Here is a 16,439-nt window from a genome sequence, read left to right as displayed (position 1 = left end):
GGAGTACAGGCCAATGGCCGCCCACGCCCATCAACTTATTCTACTGATCATCTCATGTGGGAACACACACTAACCCCTTGTGTATGCCATTTCTTTATTCTTTTGTGGGATAATATAGAATAAGGGGTGTAATCCTTCTGTAGCACCCGACCAATACCTATGTTTCTCTCTCTCCCTCTCTCTCTCTCTCTCTCTCTCTCTCTCTCTCTCTCTCTCTCTCTCCCCACCTTCTTCAATTGGTATCAGAGCCACGTTGTTAGAAGAAGAAGAAGGGGGAAAGGGAAAAAGCTTGCCGCATCTGTGTGTGGAGGCTTGAAAATCGTATTTTTCTCATTCTCCCTCATCCGGACTCTAATTTGGGCAACCCTGGACTCTATCCCAGGGTTTTGGCACGTTCCGAATGCGTTGGTGTGGTCAGTTTGATCTAATTCTGCATTTAAAAAAATTTACAACAGCCTGCAGCAATTTTTTGCATAGAAGATCTCATGGATATGGAGGTTTAAGCACTTGTGCAAGTGAATGCACTAGTGGATATGGAGGTGTTGTTTTAAAGGCACGACAGGTGCTTGACAGGTTACCTTCTTGCTTGGAATGCATTGATTGTGGTACTTGGCATCCATCAGATGCACTCGATGACGGCCTTGTATATCTTGTGAGGCCATATTGTGCATAGGCACGCCCTACAGGTTGCAGAGTAAGGTCACATTTGCAGGTGCATTGTGTATGTACACGGGTTGAGCCCTGTGTATGCGCATGCGTGAGTGTGTGCTCGTCTGGTGAGCACACACATATCGAGTCTTCTACGTCTCGATGGGTCCACACTCGTGTGGTACTGTCCCTCACTTCTTCAGTGGGTCCTCACCCCGTAAGGCTTCCCTCGTGCATTCTTATGACAGTGGTTTGCAGGCAGTTTTTATGTGATTGACATCTCATGTATGGTACATTGTGGGTATCTAGTGGACAACCACTAGCTGATATTACATCATCTTCTTCTTGTGGTCATGTATGTATTATGTGGGATATGTCTGGTCTTGATGCGCATCCATCTGTGAGGGCCGAGTGAGGTTTTCGTGAAGCCCTTCTAGGGTGGATTAGGTACTAGAGCGTGCCCTCGACTAGCCTCACCAGAGACCTCATACGCCTTTATGGCTATGGGATGACGGATGTATGTATCATGTGGACAGGATAGCGTATGGTATGCATGTGCTCAATTGTCGTGTGGCATTGATATCATACAGTCTATGTGTTCACTGATTAGAGTTGGTTCCCATTGACAATGATTTATGTGTTTGATTCCCTAATGCATTGACAGTGGTCAGTTTGGCAGTTAGCTTCAGCTTGGCTTGATTGTTTATGGTCTGTATTGTCGGTATACTGCCGAAATACTATCGAAACTCTGTCGGATTTTTCTCGTGAGAGTTAGCTGAGTTTATGCATGTTGCATAGTTGGTTTTTTGGCTGACATAGTGCCAAAATTCTGTCGGATTTCTCTCGTGAGCTTGGCATAGTCTCTTTTGCATGTTTGTAGTTGCATCATGGCTTCTACTTCAGAGAATGCTCTTTATAACATTGAGAAGTTAGATGGCACTAATTTCTCTTATTGGAAAGAGCAAGTCTACAACATTTTGGTGCAAAAGAAACAGATTAAGCCAATCAAAAGCAAAGGTGTAAAGCCAGAGAACATGGGTGATGATGCATGGGAAGAGTTGGATGAGCTTGCACGGACTACGATCATGCTTGCTTGGTCTAAATCAGTTTAATTCAATGCGAAGGATACAGAAGGTGGTGCATATGCGGTATGGCAAAAGTTATGCGACCTGTATGACAAGCAAAGTGCTGCGAGTCAAGTGTATTGGCTGAAGAAGTTGAATTCGGATGAAGGAAGGGACTTCTATGTCTAATCATCTGAATGAGTTTAATGCCATATTCAGTCAATTGTTAGCTCAAAAGATTGCTTTTGATGATTCGGTCAAAGCTATGCTTTTATTAGTGACATTGCCAGAAAGTTGGGATACTTTTCGTACAGCAATTAGCAATAGTGCACCTGTTGGTGGTCTTAAGAGTGCTGATGTTGAGAGCAATCTTCTCACTGAAGAGGTGAATCGAAAGAATGTTTAAGGAACTAAAAGTGCTAATGCTCTCAATGTTGGAGGAAGGTCTAATGCAAGGGGGAAATCTGTTGAGAGAGGTAAATCTCATAGCAAGTCTTGTGGTGGCAGAGACATAGAATGGTATCATTGTGGCAAGAAAGGTCATGTTAAGAAGGACTGCTACAAATGGAAAAGGGAGAAAAAGAGCAAAGAGAAGAAGGATGATGCCAAAAACGATGATAAGGGCAAGGCAAAAGTTGAAGAGGTGAACACTATTATCAATGGCAGTGATGATGGTGATATTTGTTATGCCTCTACATTTGAAGATGCATTTCTTGTTGCCACAGACAATGTGTTGTCACAAAATTGGATCATTGATTCCGGTGCATCTTTTCATGTCACTCCACATAGAGAGTGGTTTGTATGATGCAAAGAAAAAAGGATGCATACGACTGGGCAATGATTATGCTTGTGAGATTGTTGGAGTGGGAGATGTGCATCTCAGATTTGCCAATGGTTCTTCATTTATGCTCAAGAACATGAGACATGTGTCACAGCTTACTAAAAGCTTGATTAGCATTGCACAGCTTGATGATGGTGGATACCATGTTACATTTGGTGATTGTTTATGGAAGATAATCAAAGGTTCTCTTGACAAATCACAAGGCTTGTTTCATGCTCGGTAGCTCATGCATATCTTGGTTGAGCAAGAAGCAACCTACTATGTCCACTTTTAGTTGTGAAGCTGAGTACAGGGCAGCAGGCTACGGTTGAGTGTGTGTGGCTCAGACAGCTTATGGTGGCTGACTTGGGTGTTGGACAGGAGTTTGCAACCTCTATCTTCACTGACAGTCAGAGCGCATTGGCAGTTGCGAGAAACCCAGTTTTTCATGCTCGCACAAAGCACATTGAGGTGCATTATCACTATGTCAGGGAGAGACTCTCCGATGAAGATGTAGATGAGCTTGGGATATCAAGACTCTCAACACTCCCCCTCAAGCTCATCCCATGTACTCCCAACATAGTCCGGAAGTACTCAAACTTCTCCCTGCTAAGTGGCTTTGTGAAGATATCAGCCATCTGCTCATTAGTCTTCACATACTGAAGATCAACTGTACCATCCAGCACCTTCTCTCTGACAAAGTGATAATGGACCTCTATGTGTTTGGTCCTCGCATGAAATACTGGATTCTTTGCCAACTGCATACTGCTCATGTTGTCACAATGAATGACAACTTTGCCATCAAGAGGCTCACATAAATCTGCCAAGAGACTCTTTAACCATATAGCCTCACAAGTAGCAATGGCTGCACCTCTGTACTCAGCCTCTGTACTGGATAAAGCAACTGTAGGTTGCTTTTTGCTACTCCAACTCACCACAGCACTGCCAAGTGTAAAAGCATATCCACTAGTAGACCTCCTGTCATATGCGCTACCTGCCCAATCAGCAGGCCTGTTTCTGGGAGAAAAACTGAGATCTTCACTTCCACAAATCACATGGGTCTAATTCCTCTTAGCCCCAAGTGTTTTCAAGCATTCTCTACAAGCTGGTGAAGTCAGAATTTTATTTGATCAAGTCTACAGTGAGATCCAAGCTCTTCATCAAATCTGCCAGCAGGTGACTTTGGTAAAACAAAGATTAAGCATTCAATGTTATGAATGCTATATGCATTATGTATTGGGCACATTACATCAGTGTAAAAATGTGATCAGACACTGCCCTTGTCCAGAATAAGGACAAAACATTCAAACATGTTTCTCACATAGAGCTGATAGACAAGCTCATGGCCCCAGCAATGAAAGAAGAAGAACATCTCTTTCCAAGAGGAATATCCACACCAAGAAGATCTAGAGGAAGCATTGAAGGAAGACATGGACACGTGAAGAGAAGCTGCCACAAGAAGACTGAAAGAAGAGGAAGACACGGACGCGTGAAGAGAAGCTGCCACGACAAGAAGATTGAAGACAAGAGAAGATGTGAGACTCCAAAGAGTGAGGAGCCATGTGAAAATTTGAGAGAGAGAGAGAGAGAGAGAGAGAGAGAGAGAGAGAGAGACCCCACAACCCAATGTAACATGTCCCAACAAAGTAAAACCACCTCTGAGCCACCGATGACCACGTGGTAGATGTATGTGTGAGCACTTTAGTCACGGTCGCAGGCACTTGTAGTAAGCCTTGGACACATAGAGAGAGAGTGTGTCAAGGACTATGAGTTTAGGGACTTGAGGCACTGGTCACGGGCTATCAAGTAAGAGAGAAACTTGGTACAGGGTCCAGGTGTGCTAAGTTAACTTGAGGGGAGGTGTGCTAGGCACTAGTCCTCTCGCGGACTATCAAGTAAGAGGGAAACTTGGTATAGGGTCCAGGTGTGCTAGGAGTATTCACTTGAGGGGAGGTGTTGAAATATACAAGTGAATAGGGTGTGTGCGGGAACAAGCCCTTGGTTAGAGGCTGTAAAAGAGAATCTGTAAATGTGAGAGAACCTGTGAAAAGGTGAGAAGAATCTATTGGGAGAGAATAAAGGGTAGCATGAGAAGATTTGGTTCATAGAGTGATGTGTGTGGACCTATGCCTACTATGTCTTTGGGAGGTGCTTTGTATTTTTCTACGTTTATTGATGACTACTCACGGAAGGTATGGGTGTTTCCTCTTAAGCGAAAGGATGACGTTTTTCAAGCCTTTTAGAAGTTTGTTGCACTAGTGGAGAATCAGTGTAGCCAAAAGCTTAAGTGCTTGTGCACAAACAATGGTGGAGAGTATGTCAAAGTCTTTCAGGACTTTTGTGACTCGAAGGGTATTAAGAGAGAGTTGACTGCTCCATATAATCCTCCACATAATGGTGTAACTGAGAGGATGAATCGGACGATTCAAGAGAAGATTCGTAGCATGTTGTCCAATGCTGGATTGCCTAATGGTTTTTGGGTAGAAGCTATCCATAGAGTTGTTCATCTTATTAATCAGTCACCTCATAAGGCTTTAGATGAGAAGGTTCCAGAGGAGCTATGGTTTGGGAACCTCCATCTTATGGGCATCTTCGTGTTTTTGGCTATGAAGCATATTGCCATGTGCCTAAAGAGATGTGGAATAAGCTTGACCCGAAGTCAAGAAAGTGCATATTTCTTGGATATGGCAAATCTGGCAAAATGGGATATCGTTTGTGGGATCCGGAAGCTAGAAAGATTGTACGCAGCCATGATGTTGTGTTCAACGAAGAGAAGATGCATAAGAAACCTATACCTACTATTGAGATATGTAGAGTGGCAATTCAAGAAGATGGACTTGTGCATAATAGAGTGCCAAATGCACCGAATGATGGGCAACAAGCACAAGGTATGCAAGCTGAGAATCCTCCCCTTGCGAATCATGATGAAGCGGTTACATGATGACAAGCTTAAGTGGGAGAAGGCTATGCATTCAAAGATGGATTCTTTACATAAGAATGCAACTTGGGACTTGGTACCATTGCCAAAAGGAAAACATGCTTTGCCGTACAAATGGGTCTATAAGTTGAAGGTCACACCGAGTGATGAAAGGCCTAAGTACAAGGCTAGATTGGTTGCCAAAGGATTCAAGCAAGAGAAGGGTGTTGACTTTGATGAGATTTTCTCTCTTGTAGTCAAGATGACCACTCTTCGGTGTGTTCTTGCTTTGGTTGCCAGAGAGGACATGGAGCTTGTCCAAATGGATGTCAAGACAACGTTCTTACATGGCGATCTTCATGAGGACATTTATATGTAGCAGCTAGAGGGTTTTGTCGAATGGCAAAGAGAACTTGGTGTGTAAGCTCAAGAAGAGCCTTTATGGTTTGAAGCAAGTGCCAAGGGAATGGTATCATTAGTTTGATGCATTCATGAAGTCTCAAGGTTATAGAAGGAGTGAAGTGGATCATTGCCCCTATACTAAGAAGCCTGCGGATGGTAGTCTTTTGATGTTGATCCTTTATGTGGATGAGATATGCTTATAGCTGGGAAGAATACCTATGAAGTAGATGCATTACAAACAAAGTTGCATGAGAGCTTTCACATGAAGGATTTGGGAGAAGCCAGTCATATTCTTGGCATGCGTGTCGTGCGAGACAGGCATAAAAGGTTGCTTTACTTGTCCCAAACTGAGTATGTATCTAGAATACTCAAGCATTTCAATATGGAGAGGGGGAAGGCAATAAGTTCTCCATTGCCTCCATATGTGAAACTTAGCTAAGATGATTGCCCTAAATTGGATGAGGAGAAGGCTGAGATGGCCCAAGGTTCCTTATGCATCTGCGGTTAGTAGTTTGATGTATGCCATGATTGCTGTGAGGTGAAAAAAAGAAAGAAAACCCTGCCTCTATAGCTCTTCCACCTCCCAAACTTGGAAACAACAACACGAACGGGGGCACCACCAGCCACCGGGCTGGAACACTCTCTCACCATGCACGACCCACCCACACCATAAGACAGCTCAGAACCGCAATGAACAGATGATCATTCAGCAAAAACATATACAGCATCAACCATGTACAACTCAGCAAATATACCAAAGACCAGGACTCTGGCCAGGATTTACTGCCAAGGGAATACACCCTTGCGTCTGACAACCAAGCCTCTGTCTCCCGGTCTCTGCAATCTCTAGAGGGCATCCACACCAGCAACCCTTCTTCACTTCCTCTATAGCCCAGCTACTCTCTGTCTGCTACTACCTACCAAGTGTCATATGCGAGCCCACTGTCTCCAGCCCACACATCAGCACCTCTACGGCTTCCAACTCTGCACTGTGCTCCAGGCTCTCTCTCGTCAGCATCCACTCTCTGCCTGCAATTAATCGCCCACACAAGACCAGCTACTCTCTCTTCAGAAGGCGCCCACACTAGCTAACCTTCAACTCGACAGCTCCCACTCTCTGTGTGTCATGACCAACAGCTTCGCTAACCATAGAGCCTCTGCACAATCTCTTCAACACCAACCCAACTGCTCAACATAGCATCCTCCTCTTGCATCCAGCCCAAGCCACATCTTCAGTCCTTGCTAACAGCAGCCCTCTCTTTGCTGCTCCAACACCAGATACCAAGGTTACCAAACCTTCACACCAAGGCTTGCTCTCTCCACATTTGCTGCAGCACCTTCAGCTCCCAAACTGTCTTTTTCAGGGCGGCTACTTTGTCCTCGGCGCCTGCAAAACAAACCCAACCGTCTCACCAGGCGGCCCTTCACTCTTGACGTCTGCCTTCGAGGCCTCTCTCAGCTTTTACAAGGCAGTCACCTCTCTGACTCTCTTCACTTACCACCTTCCCTTGTGGCTGCAGTTGTACCTAGCCACACACAAAAAACGGCCACAGCTCTCGCCTACGCTCTCCAACCTTGCGTGGACTGGCGAATCCCCCCAGCCATCGCCTTCCATCTCACAAAGCGGCTCTCTTACAAGGCCTGTGCCTCTGCAGCAGAACCACCCCAGCCTCTCTGTTGTAGACTCTGCGCCAACTTCTACCTCACTGTCCAGCGACCTCCACGCACCAGACGGCCACTTCACAAGGGAGGGCCCTGTTTTACACCAGTAGCCCTATCCGCTCCAGCTGCACTTGCGCCTTGAGGCCTTCTCTCTTTGCGCTGGCAGCCACTCTGGCTCTTCACCAAGAACCCTCTTCGCCTGCAGCTGTGCTCCACGTCGCCCAGCCTCTACACGACGGCCATACCACCCCCAGCTGCTCTGCAGACTGACCTGGGCCCCAAGAAAACCACCTTCTTCTACTTGCGACCTTTTTTCTCCTCTCTCACACGGCGCCACCTTCTCGAACCTCTGCTGGCAAACTAATAAAACCTCCACGTGGTCATTAAAACCATTGGCCATGTGTATTATATTTTCATTTGTTTTTTTTAAGGCTTAATAATGGCCACACACCCTCAATGGCTTCTCCCTTCCTTGTGTTTTTCCAGAAGATACGGCGCCCATAACCTTTCCTAAACAAGAGCTGCCCGTCGTCTCATTTCATCAGCATCATTATTTCCAAACACATCCATTGCCCAGTCGGTGCCCTACTTTTAGCAACCATCTGCACACCATATTCTTGCAATAAACACCAGATCTTCAGCGTCGTCTGCTCCTCAAAAAAAACATGTGCATATACCAGCTCGCAACAAAACCACTCGGCCTATACATTTGCCAGGGCATTCAGGGCAAAATTTATTTGTAAACCACGCACACCATATGTACACTGACCCAAAATACCTTTCAGATTTTAGCCTGACAATTGCTACACATCCAAATATTGCATTTGCAGTGGGAGTAGTTAGCAGATATATAGTTGATCCTCGCAAGAAGCATTGGGAGGCAGTGAAGGGTGTGATGAGATACTTGAATGGTACAAAGGGGTTGTGCATTTGCTTTGGAGGCAAAGAAGCAAGTGTTATTGGTTACACGGATGCAGATTATGCAGGGAATGTGGACAACAGAAAGTCTACTTCAAGCTATGTCTTTACATTCACTGGTGGTGCAATTTCATGGATATCTTGTTCACAGAAATGCACAGTTATGTCTACCACAGAAGCGGAATATGTTGCAGCATCAGAAGCTTGCAAGGAAGTTATATGGCTTACTTGTTTAGTGCGAGACTTGGGCATTACTACAGAGATACCAGTCTTGCATTGTGATAGTCAAAGTGCTATCCTGTTTTGGCACGGAATCTAGTGTTTCATGCAAAGACGAAGCACGTTGATGTGAAGTATCATTTCATTCGTGAGGTGCTTGAGGACAAGCGCATCCCGCTTGACAAGCGCATCCAGCTTGTCAAGGTGCACACAGTAGATACCCCTGTAGATCCTCTCACGAAGAGTTTGTCCTCCGAGCGGTTTGCACATTGCATAGAGTTGATGGGCATTATGTGAAGCTATCCTTACGCTTCAGTAACATGTACATATCCTGTACTCCCCTTAAAGGCACATTGGCCTTTAAGTGGGAGGTTGTTGGGGTAAAGGCCAATGGCCGCCCACGCCCACCATCAACTTATCCCACTGACCGTCTCGTGTGGGAACATACACTAACCCCTTGTGTATACCATTTCTTTATTCTTTGTGGATAATATAGAATAAGGGGTGTGCTCCTTCTGTAGCACCCGACCAACACCTGTGTTTCTCTCTTTCTCTTTCTCTCTCTCTCTCTCTCTCTCTCTCTCTGTGCTCTCCACCTTCTTCACTTCTAGTGCCCCTAGCACCACTTCCAGTAGTACTTAGATATCTATTTCATGATGGACATTTCAGTTGTACATACCATCTTTTATAATGTTATTTTGTCTACACTAATTTGATCTCTGTACTCAAGCATAATGTAACCAGTGCTATGCACTCTTATATTCATTATATATCAACATATTGTAATCCATGCATGCATGCATATTCAGCATACTGTAATCACCCCCTCCAACATAATCCTCATCTCACCGGTAACCTCCTTTTATATCCTCACCAAGGATGGTGAGCACTCTAGTGGTGGGCGACCTGTAGTAGCCACCAAGGGTTCCCACAAACATGGACTGTCCACCACAAAGGTGACTGCTGGTGGAGTCAACGGAGGCCCCAAGCATGGATCATCAACAAGTGGAGACGCACCACCACACAAGGAGGTGCATTGAAGGCTCCAACGACACCGACTGACACTCCACCTCATCTCCAGAGATAGGAGATTCCACCAAAGGCTACGTTGCCACCCAAGGCATCCCTTAAGGATAGGATATTCCACCGTCTCGACCTCAGGCATATATGGCCCACCTTCGAGGACATCCTTATCCTGCAGCCTTCTCTCACTTGGAGGACATCCTCATCTTGCAGTCTTCACACCACCTCACTTTGTACCACTTGTTCTATCATCAACTCTTGTGCTGTGTCATCCTCTTCAATGTGACCTCTGTTGAGCGTGCACGGTATAGTGAAGGACAAGTATCAGTGTTCTCTGAGTTGTGAAAGTGTTTTCATGCTATCCACAGTCTCATCTCTTCCGTCTCTTCTTGTGTTGTGTCCTACTGCATAGTGTCTTCTATGTTACACCGTGAGCATCGAGGACTTCGGACATACTATCCAGAGGAGAGCCACCACATAGTGTATCGGGCAACCAGCTTAGCTACAGGTACACAAAAATTTGGCATGCCTGGTGGGACTCTCCAAATTGGGAGTCATGATAACTCACCTTTCTTTCGCATTGTGTCCTTTTTGTGCCCTCTTCCCATCGTCTTCATGTTGCGTCCTCTCTTCATGCCCAATACATGCTCCCGTGGGCAATCTGATGAGTCCATCCAAAAGTCCTCTTTCAATACACTGCTATAGTCGGAAGAGGTTCAACTACTTACCACCTAGGGAACCTCCTCCACCCCTTCCTATGTGGCAGCTAACCTTGGTAACCCCACCCTTGGCAACACGGGAGGCCAAGCCAACCCTCTTGGTCCAGCCCATCCTCCTGGATCATAACCCCTTTCCACAATGCTGGGCTTAGTCAACATCAAGCTCCCCACCTTCAAAGGATCATCCACTGAGGATGTGGATGACCACATCCGACGGTTCATCTCCATTTGTAAGAGCCGAGGACTTAGCGGGAGGATGCCTTTTTGGTGCTCTTTCCCTCCACTCTTCAAGGTTCTGCAGACAAGTGGTTCAGTCAGTTTCCAATCGACCACTTTACAGACTCAACCACTCTGAAGGATACCTTCCTTCAAACCTTCCATCCTGGTAACTATGAGGACCGCATTCTCCAAGAGCTAGGGAAGCTCCAATTGCGACCAGGAGAGAGAGTGTCGTAACTCATGACATGGACCACACACCCACTCCCCATGTGACCTACCTTCCACCAATCATCCCCCTAACCCTCCTACACAAACCACCATGGCAGAGAAGCCCTCGTGAACTATCCTATCTGCCCCCCCAACCTCGCAATCGTCCCATTCTTTATCATAGATGTGGGGAATATGGTCACTACTAGAGTTGTTGTCCTCTTCCTGAAGGTGCTCCCCCCTGTCAAAACTATCTAGAATCCAAAGATCATTATACCCAGGACTGCCCCAAGCAAAGAGCATCCACATCCTCCAACTTCACATTTCCTACTCCCACCACCCACTTAGTATCCGTAGGACATACTCCATCTCTAGGACATCCTCCATCCACTTGCCAACCTTCCTCTCCCACTCTTGGAGTGTCCATCACAACCCCCACACCTACCCATGAGGATCCACCATCCACCATAGTGGTGGTCACCATATCACAAAGGAAGGCCATTCCTCAAGAGCAACAAGAAGCTGAGCCTGATGATAAAGCTCTACCCATACCCTACACAGTCATAGATTAATCCTTCATGCAAGCCTTTAGGGACCTCCACAACCAACCGTTTGTGTTGGATAAACCACCTAAAGCTCACACCCTTCTCTTTGGAGGATTTACTCAAGTCAGTGAACCTCTTTGACTTGCTCCAGATTAGCCCAAACATCCGACAATGTCTCTGTACATTGTTGGAGCAACTAAATGGTACATCCACCAATTCTAGTGGTGGGCAGTATGGTGGGTTTCCCCTTCCCTCCAGTGTTCCCGATTGCATGGGTATCAACTGTGCCAATCCCTCTCTTACAGATTACCGGAGCCCCCACCTCTCTGTGGAGATTCATGGTACCCCACTTTCTAGGGCAATTGTCAACGGTGGCTCTGGGTTGAACCTCATGCCGTAATTCACACTCCATGTAGTAGGCCTCAAGGTGACACAGCCAACCAACTTCTGTGTTCGGATGGCGAATCAACGAGCGGCGACTCCTATCGGCCTAGTGGAAGGCGTCACTATAGTCATCCAAGGGATTCCATTCCTACTCGACTTTGTAGTGATCCGGCTTCCTAAAGTCCGAGGGGCTTACTCTTTACTCATTAGTCGTCCATGGCCGAGGAGTACAAGTGTTCTACACGATTGGGGTTTAGACTGATCGTGGATTCCTCTTGAGCATGGTCCTCATGAGCTCAAATTGGAGCAAGGTCTAGATCAAGGGATCCGTGGTGCCACAGTAGCTCCCATTTCTTCTTCCAACTCTCCGACAACCTCTTCTTGGCTGATGACAGAAGAAGGCCTTGTTCCCCATGGTGATGAATCGGAACTCCTTGACTAGCTCCACGCCATGGAAGGCCTGATATCCTACATGGTGGACATCAGAGAGATACCACAGGCTTCCACCCAACTCTCCTCTGAGTTATATGAAGCTTTAGGCCTAGGAGAACAAGTCATGGGTTGCCACAGAGGCCATAAGGTGGCCAAATCTCTCCCCAAGGTGGAACAACTCTCCACACCAACTCCAACAACTCTTCCACAAACTCCGCAGAGAGCCCCACCTCCGGTGTCTAAGGGCACACCAACCTTCTTAGTGGAGGAGTGTCCTAAGTCTTGGATGGAAGACCACTATGGTACCTTCCCAATCTATAACCAGAGCCCGCACACAACCCTGACCTCCTCTCCAAGGCAGCTGAGGCAGGGGAACCAGTTGATCTGCCATCTTGCCAAGACCCTATCTAGGAGTTTAACCTTAGCACTTATGAGGAACCCCGTCCCATCCTTTTAGCCTCTTGGCTGTGGGATCACCCCACCCTCCTTGACACATACAAGCTCAACCCAAGGTATGCAACGGCTGTCAAAGTGGAGCTGGAAAACATGGAGGACGCCCACATCATTTCTTCAATGGAACACTTTGAATGGCTCTCCCCCATGGTGATCTCTCCAAAGAAGAAGATCAAGAAGATCCATGTATGTGTGGACTTCCACTCTCTCAACAAAGCTACTATCAAGATGGGTTTCCCCTTCGGTTCATGGATCGGGTTGTAGAGGATGTTGTTGGGCATGCCCTCTACAACTTTATGGATGGCTTTAGTGGATATAACCAAGTCACCATTCACCTCAAGACCTCTTTAGTCACCCAATGGGGCACCTACGTCTACAACCAGATGCCCTTTGGGTTGTGTAACGCTCTAGCCACTTTCCGATGGCTTGTCACTAGTATCTTCAGGGAGTACCTCCTCAACTTTCTCCGTACTTTCATTGATGATTTTTCTAATTTCACTGGTACGCAACTTGTCTCTAAGGTAGAGGCCTTTTCAGAACATCTTTCTCAATTAGCTCTGGTCTTTGCCAAGTGTCGCTCCTCCCGACTCCACCTTAACCCGTTTAGGTGTCATTTCTTAGTGGTCCAGGGCACCCTCCTAGGTCATATCATCTCTTCCGAAGGCATGGCTCCTAACCCGGACAAAATAGTGGCCATCCTTCGTCTTCCTCCTCCAATCAGCCCAAAAGGCACCTAGGTTTTCATCAAACACACCGGCTACCATCATTGTTTCATCGGCATGTACGTCGATGTGGCTCTTCCACTCACCCACTAATCAAACCATCCATCAGTTTCCAGTGGTCCGACTTGGCCTCCGCTGCATTCTCTTACCTTAAAAAGTGCCTCACCAAAGCTCCCATCCTCATTCCTCCTCTTCACTAGACGATAATCTTCAATGTCCATAAAGATGCCAATCTCACTGTGCTGTTAGCGCGGTATTTACTCAGCCCAATGAGAAATTCAAGATGGACAGACCCATTTATTATGCTAGCTGTCTCCTCACACCCGATGAACAGAACTGCACCACCACCAAGAGGGAAGGCTTGACTATTGTGTATGCTTGCCAAAAGTTCTGTCACTATCTCTTGGGTTCCCACTTCATTGTCATCTCGGACCACCATGCCCTAAAGTACCTTCTCAATAAAGCATAGGTGGCTGGTTGGGTTTGGTGGTAGTTGCTGCTCTTCCAAGAATTCGACTTTGAGATCCTCCTCAGACCAAGCAAAGATCATGTCATGGCGGACCACCTCTCTCGTATCGACACAAAGGAGCCTACCACATAGGTATTGAGGATGACCTTCCTGATAGTGTTCTTTTCAAAGTTGATACTGCTCCAGATTGGTATGGGGATATCCTTGCTTTGCTCTCTACAGGACACTTTTTGGTGGGTGCTAGTCCCAAGGACAAGCACTAGCTTTTGGTGAAGAGCCATCCCTTCCAAATCATAGCAAGCCAACTCTATAAGGCTAGTCATGATGGTGTGTTACGTGGGTGCTTAGTCCTTATGAAGTGCCACACCTGGTCAAAGATGCACACTCAAAGTCTTGGTGGTGGCCACTATCCTGACCATATCTTGGGCTCCCTTCTGTTCTAACATGGCCTATGGTGGCCAACCATCTATTTTCTCCAGTAGCACCGCCCGCTACACGCATTCCCCCCCTCCCCTTCAATCTTCGCCACAGCCCCTTTCTTTATCCATCTTCCCATGCCGACTTTCCTCTTACATCCACCACACCTTCCTCCCCCTTTTCTCCATCTTCCACGCCCCCCCCCCCTCCCCTCCTTTTTCTTCTATCTTCACCAGCCTTCCCTCCTCGCTCGCCAGGTGCCTCCTCAAACCCCAAAAAAAAAAAGTAAAAAAAAAACACTAAAAAAATAAAAACAAAAAAATTCCCAACCCTCCTTCGTTCCTTCTATCCTTCTCACTGCTGACGCTAGCCGCATCACTCCATCGCCCGTTTCCTCCATCCGATGAGTGCGGCACCTTCCACGGCCATCAACAACTCAACCAGAGGTGGGGAACCGTGGACTCACAACTGCGGCTATGGGAGGTGGCTCCACAGCAACGCCTTCATCTCATACTTCTATCCCACCTTCACCAAGTAAGTACCGAATTTACTGAACCCCCATCGTCTTCGACTCCCGGCCCCACAGGTAACTCTCTCCACTCCTTCCTTAACTTCCTTTGATTCATCAACTTCATCGTCGTCCTCCGATGATCGCGACGAGTACCTGCCTTTTGATGAGGAGGAGGCTACACGTGCCCCTTCTAGCCGACCCCCTCCACCCCCCCCTGTTCCAACCAACCAATCACCCAAACCTACCTAGTCTTCTCTAGTTTTCACCCAACCTTTCTGCCACTCCATCCCGCCCACATCCATTCACATGCTCGATTTCTTACATACATCCTCCAGTAGCCGCCCCCATTCCTCTTCCATCTCCTTCCCCGTTAGACAACCTCGTCAGCCCAACCCTTCTGCCTCTCGCATCCGCCCTCGAGTACTGTGTGATCTGCCTCCTCGCCACCCATTCCCCCTGACCATCCTATCTAAGGCTCTACACCCTCCAGTCACTCACATCCCTCGGCCTCATTTGAGGCTGTTCTCCATCCTTGTGGCAGCAGCTGTTTCCACTCTCCCCATTCACCCATCTTCTACAGTGTGGCGGGTTTCCACCCTCTCCACCACACCGTTATCCACCTCCCATCATCTTCATCTTCGGCTCCATCAGCTGCTCGGGCAACACCTTCGATGGTGACTGCCACCATTCCGGCCATCACCTCTATGATTGCCTCGGGAGAGCCTTCTCTGCGTGCCCCCACTCTCGGAGCCCTGTATGAGGTGTTCTTCCGTGTCGATCAGGAGGAGGACATGGAGCACATCGAGCTTCCTGATTCTCCATTCTCCTACAGTGCTCCAAATATCTCTGTGGGAGACCTTCCCTGCCTTGAATTCCCTGATCCCCCAGAGCAGCTATCATTACCACACCCTCGTCGAGCTCATTGTATTGTTCGGGATAGGAGATGCCACCGTCTTGACCTCAAGCATATATGGCCCTCGTCCCACCTTAGAGGACATCCTTATCCTGCAGCCTTCTCTCACTTGGAGTACCACCTCACTCTATACCGCTTGTTCTATCATCAGCTTGTGTTGTGTCATCCTCTTAACTGTGACCTCTATTTAGTGTGCACGGTACAGTGAAGGACATGTATTAGTGTTCTCTAAGTTGTGGAAGTGTTTTCGTGCTTTCCACAGTCTCGTCTCTTCCGTCTCTTCTTGTGTTGTGTCTCGCTGCATAGTATCTTCTGCGTTGTGCCATGAGCGTCGAGGACTCCGGACATACTGTCCCGAGGAGAGCCACCACATCGTGTACTGGGTGTGAAGGTCGAAGGTCTTGCCTCTAACACACCACTTTAGAGTTGAAGCAAGAATGGAGAATAGTGGTAGCACTCTTGACATGTATGCCAAGACTGCCTTGATCAAGTAGGAGAAATTACCCTTGGTCATGCCACCAAGAAAATCAAGTAGGCGAAAGTACCCTTGGTTGTGCCACCGGTTGTGCCACCAAGCCCGTGTGCACTAGTTGTATCCAAGACAATTTTGATTTTTGATGACCCACCGAGGGTGCCAAGTGTTCCACTATGCCCCATGGTTTGCGACACCCCCTATGCACCTTGGCTTTAAGATCAACTCACTAGGTGGAAGACTTTATAAAGTTTAGAAAAGTGCGTCAAAAAAGCTGAACACGGTGGCATCTAAGTTTTCATC

This window comes from Cibotium barometz, chromosome 23 (assembly GCF_041138505.1).
Source record: "Cibotium barometz isolate CiBa-2024 chromosome 23, ASM4113850v1, whole genome shotgun sequence".
NCBI classification, from domain to species: Eukaryota; Viridiplantae; Streptophyta; class Polypodiopsida; order Cyatheales; family Cibotiaceae; genus Cibotium; species Cibotium barometz.
The sequence above is the reverse complement of the archived record's forward strand: the minus strand, read 5'-3'. Positions refer to the sequence as shown.